This window comes from Cryptomeria japonica, chromosome 11 (genome assembly GCF_030272615.1).
Source record: "Cryptomeria japonica chromosome 11, Sugi_1.0, whole genome shotgun sequence".
Taxonomy (NCBI): Eukaryota; Viridiplantae; Streptophyta; class Pinopsida; order Cupressales; family Cupressaceae; genus Cryptomeria; species Cryptomeria japonica.
The window spans coordinates 690,323,909-690,331,213 of NC_081415.1; positions in this window are offsets into that span (position 1 = coordinate 690,323,909).

Consider the following 7,305-nt stretch of genomic DNA (forward strand, 5'->3'; position numbering starts at 1 on the left):
AAAAAATGAACCCTTTTGTTTTGGACCTTGGCACCTAGTGCCCTAGTCCAGTCCATTTGGGTTGAATTAAGGCCCAAAAGTCAAAGTAGAGAATGAAGATCACAGATTGGACATCGGTGTGACCAGAGTTAAGCATAATCAAGACATAGAGGACATAAATACCAAAGTGAGGCCCAAGTGAGTATTAAATTGAATAAGGATATAATTTATGACATTGCAAAATCCCAACCATTACATGTTAAGAAAAAATGCTATCTAGTACAATTATATAACTTATCAAGTTTTAATCTAATAATAAGCACATCATGAGCATTTTGTTGTGTCCACCTAGTCATTTCCCAAGTTATAACTAAGTTATACAAAATAAATGTCACCCAAGAAAGTGGTATGTTATAGCCACACAATTTCCTATCTAATGTGCTTGGTTTTATGAGCCAATGATTTAGTAATAATTTTCTAGGATGATTGATTTTCATCCATTGATAGTGTCTTGTTGAACCTTTGGAATGAGTTTGATCAATCTATTATTAAAGGAGCTTAAAGAGAACTATTTTTAATCCCTTCAAGATATGTTGGGAAAGGTGTGTTGTACACCTTGCACAACATTAAAATAGTAATGCTAAAATATAAAAAATAAATATTTGATTGTGGTGCATTTTAGAGATGTATATATTACATAGGTTAGACATTCTTGGGTCCACTTGTATGTTGTATGTAACATTAGTTCGTTAAAAGTTTATATGGGTGTCGAATTAGAAAAATATGTAATGTTGGAAGAACTTGGTATCAACTAGGAAAACTTAGTACCAAAAATTTAATGTGAGAGTCATGATTTTGTAAGCTCATGGTTTTGATGCACGTACTTTATAGAATACCACTTAGTGGTTTTTGTTGAACACGCTACATGATAAAGAAGGGGGGAGTGTATCAGTCCAAACCTTCAAATAATTTCTGATCTTAAAAATTTAAATCACAAAAATATAATCCCAACAATAGCAAACCATGAAAGTATAAAACAAAATAAACACATGAACACTAGATTTACATGGAAAACCCAATCAGGGAAAAGCCACGATGACAATCAAACTCACAAGATGAATATAATCTATTACAATACCTTCAAAACACCTTGCTCCTGAGAGGACTTGCAGAACTAAGGCACACAACCTTAGGGCAAGATAGAAGTAACTTGCAAGACTAAAACTCATTGTTTTAGGGCAAGACACAAAAATCCCCCAAGAGACTCACTGTCTTCTGGTAGAGAACAAATAATTGAATTGGAATGAACAATATCTCCAAATCATGAACTTGATCTTGAACCACCATGTCAAGCAATCAATATCATAGAAAACTCCTTTGTTTTCAATATACAATCTCTGAACTTTGTCATGTTGAGAATATTATCATCAAACTCTTCACAACAATCTTTTGCACATCTCCAATTCAATATTTTCTTGTGGATTCTTCACACCTTCAACAAATAAATTCACATCCATTCCACACACACACTAGTGCATTCACACACCTTTATATACAATATTAATCATCAAAACCCTTAACTAGGTCAACCACAGATAGAATATACATTATTATATAAATTCGGCCATCCAAGCCTAAAATAACAAATGTGGTCCACCTCAGGAGATTAAGAGAACCCAAAAACATTGCAATACAATATTTCCAAACAATTCCAAAGAACCACATACACTAGCACAACCTCCAAGGTCGATATTGAATGAAATATGTAGATGAATAATGAAGCACACCAACGAGCTGACCTAAAATATTCTCTAATGCATGAAACTCAATGTGGATTTACACGCGCAATGGTGAGACCCAAAACATTAGCCATACACATCCTCCAAAGTGAACCCAAACAAAAGTAATATGTTCCAAGTAGAATACAATATCGTAGTCAGCCAAAGACTGGAATAGTTAACACCTGGAGCTCAAAACATCATAACTTCACTTTCTAATCAAGTTGCCACTTGGAAATTGGACAAGAACATTGCATAGACCACATGAACAAATCCTCCAAACTGCAACACCTAAACCCACATATTTGGAAGCCACCAGATCTTTTCTGAACATGTCTTGACAAATGGTTTCATTATCATAAACAAGAATAATCAACTTAGCCAACTGAGCTATAGAGCGACTACGAACTTGATAGAGTAATAGACATAGAACTTAAGCATTGTATTTAGAATCATAGCACAAAGTCTTCACCATCCAGAGGAATGCAATACATTCTTCCACTGAGACATTAAATATTATTTCATGCATATAGAAACCTCCACTATTCCAAACTTTTGAAAACATGACAACATCGTCATCAATGCTAGAACATTCAACACTGAACATAAGTACTTTTTCCTGCATATCAAAACTTCTACTATACTATCCTTATAGAAATACAACAACATTTGTATAAGATAATTTTAGAGTACCAGAACACATAAATGATATTTCATACATATAGAAACATCTATTGTGTTATCCTTACTTCCATATCAATACAAGATAGGTTAACATCAATGACAACACAAGATAGGGTTGACATCAATGAAAACAAGTCACAACAACTCAAGTTTCCAACATCCTCCCCCTTTGTCATTGATGTCAACACATATGTGTTAGGAATCCCACAGATACTGAGGGGGGGGGGGTGAATCAATATCTAATCGATGAGTAGAATTTCTTGAATTAAAACATGCAGAACATAATATAATAGTGTACCGATATGCAAGAAATAATGCAATAAACAGAATCAAGAACATCCACATGAAAAGCACACTATAACACAAGATTTTAACGAGGAAACCCAGTGTGGGAAAAACCTCGGTGGGATTTGTGACCCACAATATTCACTCACTGGCCAATAAGAGAATATTACTTGCAATAGGGGCCTGCACATGCAGGAAGGCCAACTGCCTAGAGCTCACTGCTCAATGGGAAGTCTCACTGACTTACAATGAGGATTATACAAATCCAATATCTTGTATTGCTTTACAATAGCATCTTCAATGCTAGATTCAGTACCGGTTCCTGCTCTGTTCTTTACATATACCCCTTAACCTATATTTCGCATAATAGGTCTACCTAATATTTTTGCTTAATGCTTCCTTCTCATATATCAAATGTCTATAATGATCTCTTTTATATATAAGAGTCATTTTACAATTTGCCAAGTTGGCTTACAAAGTTTTACAATAATAAACAAAATATAATATAACAAAATCCTGTCGGCCTCTATGCTGGTATACTTCCTTTCTGCTGTGCCGGTGCCGATGTCCTGAGTGCCGGTGTAGAGTGTGATCTGTTGATGTCGGTATAATGCCTTTGCTGGTGCCATAGGATTGCAAGGTTGCCATCAATGACAAAACCTTCAATCACATACAATGTCTCATTGGAGTGTGCATATGCCAATAATCTCCCCCTTTGGCATTGATGGCAACACTCATGAGAAATTTCAAAAGATGTATCCAAAAATGTGAAGTCCAAAAATGTGTTACCAAAAATGTGTGAGCTCCCCCTGAGCATATGATTCCTGTGATTTGAATTTTCTCATCCCACTACTCCCCCTTTGGCATCAATGACAAAGGTTGTCAAGATGTTAGTAGAGTTTGTAGTTTCAACCTTCTAATTGGGTGGTTACAAATTGAAAAAGTTCTCCCAAAATCAAGTTTATACTATCCATAAACTTTTTGCTATCCTTTATTATTGTCTCTGTTCTCTTCACTGTACCGGTGAGATGCTGCAAATGCTCTGCCAGTGTTTTCTTTCCTTGTATTAGTGCCTCATATACTTCCTTCTGTAGTGATGCTAGATAGTCCAATTTTGGACTTAGTTTTGATCTCAAATGCTTTGCCTTATTCACTATTCTTTCTTTCTCTCTTTCCAATTTAGGTAGTTCTTCCTCAAAATTTGTTATCTTCTCCTCAAAAACTGATAGTGTATCCGGTGACTTAACAAAATTATTTGCAAGTTTATTGATCTCATCTTGTACCTTGCTCATCTTCTTGTCTATATCTACAGTCAAAAAGTTTGTTTTACAGGTATCTTTGTACATAGTTTTGTACTCTTTCAACAAATTACATAATTCCGGTAGAAGTGTGTCAAAATCTCTGTTACACTTCTTTATTTGCTCATCAAAGAATTTCTGTTTTTCAATTTCTACCTTATCCTTTAATGACTCTTCCTTTATTTTCTCAATGTTTTTTGTGATATATTTACACAGTGTATCAAGTTGTCCTAAAGAATCTTTATTGTCTATATTACAGTCAGGAGCAATTACCTTCAAAATTGGTATGGTATCATCAATTGCCTTGTAAACTTGTGAGCTGTAGTCGGTTATTTTCTTGATTGAATCTAATAGTACCTCAGTCACATTAGTTGATTTGTATCCTGATGATGAACCAACAATCTGAGTACCGGTGGAAGTAACCAAGCTTGTATTGACCTCGGGTAGGTCTGTTTGTGTCTGCATTTCTTTAAGCAATGGTTTTTCTACTTCACTAGTTGTCGATGGCACTGTTTCCTTATGTACCTATTCTTGTTGCTGTTGTTGTTGTTGCTGTTCCAGAGCCTTTTGCTCTGTTTGTTTCTCTGTATGTTGCATTGCCTCAGTCTGTGTCTGAGTCTCTACCTTTTTCTCTTTATCTTCTGTTGGTTTCTCCTATGTGTTATCAGTTTCCTCAACTACCGGAGGCTCACTAGCCATTTCAGTCTTATCTGTTGTATCTTTGTCTACCACTATGTTGATCTTTTGAGTATCAACATCCACAGCATATAAGACTTCATGATTAGGATTATTATCCTCTACATCCATACTCTCAGCTACTAGTTGATCTTTTGTAGCTGTTATTTTTACTGGTGGAGTAATCAAAGGAGGTGGGGGTAAGTTGTCTCTAACCTTGATGCTAGGTGGTCCACCAACTTTACCTTTACACTTGTATCTATCTTTCTGATAAACTTTTATGGGTTTGGGGTTCCTGTACTCTTCTTGTTTTTCTTTCTCAACTAGGAATATATCCCATCCATTTTCTGTCTCCTCAGTCACCTCATTAATTCTTCCAACCATTAAAGCAACGTGCCAATGTGCAATAGAAAATACTGTCCGGTTGGCTTGAGCAATTAGGTCATCAATTTCTTTGGGTGAGTTTACCGGATATATAGCAAGTAGTTTTTCAATTTTTATTTTCTTGTCCAGTTCTATTATTGCTTGTCTTCTTGCTTCTAGTCTTTTAAATAGTTCATCTGGAATTTCATTGACTACTTCCATCAAAAACTTCTTATACATATCCATATGTAATATAACACTGTTTTCAACTTGTTCTTTTTCATCAGCTATTAAGGTGTCATATATTTTCTCTATGTTCTTCAATTTACCTTCCTCTGTAATTTCATTAAGCAGTATATCAAGAGGGGCCAAGTCTTTGTTTGTCCTCTTCTTATTTTTGGGTGTCAATTTCTTCTTCTTTGGTGTAGCCTTTCTTACCGGAGATCTCACTTCTTGTTGTTTTTGTCTTGTCCTCCTACGTGAGGGTGTGGTTGCCGGTGAGGGATCTCTTTTTCTTACAACTCTTTTGAAAGTTGCAGGCATGTCACTCCCCGAAGAAATACCTACCGGTGATAGGTGAGTTTCAGGTTGTGGAGCTGCTAACTCATGCTCTGTTATACCGGTTTTCTTCAACACATCTTCTTTGATGGCTTTTGCTTGTCTGGAACCTTTCCTTACAACTGCCTCAACCTTTTTCACTCTTTTCTTTGATTGTATTTGGCTTTCAATAGTTTCTACACTACCAAATATTTCTTCCTTAGGTTCTCTGGGGGCTTCTAGAAGTGCTTTAGCATATGTTTCTATTATATAATCATCTATTTCATAGCCCATCTCGGTTACCCAAACTGTCCTAGGGATGACTACTTCCATCCATATTTCATCCTTCTTGATTACAAAGCATATTTCATCTTTGTATTTATCGACAATCTTTTGTGATAACCTGATTCTTTTCTTCATTTTGGCCTTTAATGCTTGAAAGAAGTCATGAATATTGTTTTCCTTGTCTTCTCCCATGTTATTGAATAGTTCTGTTAATTGTTTGCCTACCGGTATATCATATCCAAGTTCTTTGTAGCCTATACCAGGAACTTATTTTGTTATATGTAGCATCAGACATACTAACAGATTTCCAAACCTGAAAGTTCCTTTCTTGTCCTTCTTAATCTTTCCAAGGTTGTCAATTAATTCATTTTTTAACCATTCACATATATCAATTTTTGCATTATCTGTGACCATATCATAAGCACTCTTAATGCATAAACTTGAAACTGAATTGAGTCTATTTGCATGAGTAGCTTTATACCCTAATATCATGCTGATGAATCTCACATTAATGTCTGTTACATCATTAACTCTTAGGGACATCTTGTTGAATGTTGCACCAGTTAGGTTTGTAACTAGGTCATTGGATACCTTCTTGGTTTTATCTGGCCTTTTACCGGTGGTCGGTAACCCTGTGACAGCTTTCACAGCTTCCTTAGTGATTTTGTGGACTGCATCTAACCAGAAAAATTCACCATGTACCCTGCTTAAGACTATCCTAATCACATCCTTAGGGAATTCAGGAATGCTAAGAATCTCTGTAAATCCTAGGGTCTCAATGATCTTGTGTTCATCTTTTACATTGTCGGTTTTATCACATATCACAATTTTAAACATGGTTTAATTCTCTGCATCTCCTAGTTCCTCAATGTTGCAGTGGATGTACATTTTGGGGTCTTCAGCATAAACAACTCCCTTGGAAATTTGAGAAAAAGCACCTAAGGTATCATCTTTCTTTGCTATCTCGGGAACTAACTAAAATACAGGCCTAGGTCTTTTTATCACTTCAACAACAGTAGGGTTTGCTATATATTCAATTGCAGAGGTGGATGCCATGATTAAATACCTTTTACTGCCTTTAGGATGGATGATTGCTTGGAGTGTTCTTGCTTCTTGCTCAAAATGCCTTAGCTCAGAATCTTCGCGCTCTTCGAAAATTTGAAATCTCGGTGAAATGAAATGGAGCCAAAACCTTAATTTTATAGTGTCTATTCACCATCTATCACATTAATTGTATGCCGGTTAAGTATTCACTTAACATTGTTTGTCGGTAATAAGTAATTTCCAACTTCTTATCTCTAACCGAGGGAATAATAGCATGTGTCATTAGATTGCCAAACGCTCAAGGAAACTTTCTTCAATTAGATGAAGAACTTCCTGCCAGTGGAGCACTACTCTGTCCTGCCGATGAGGCATCACTC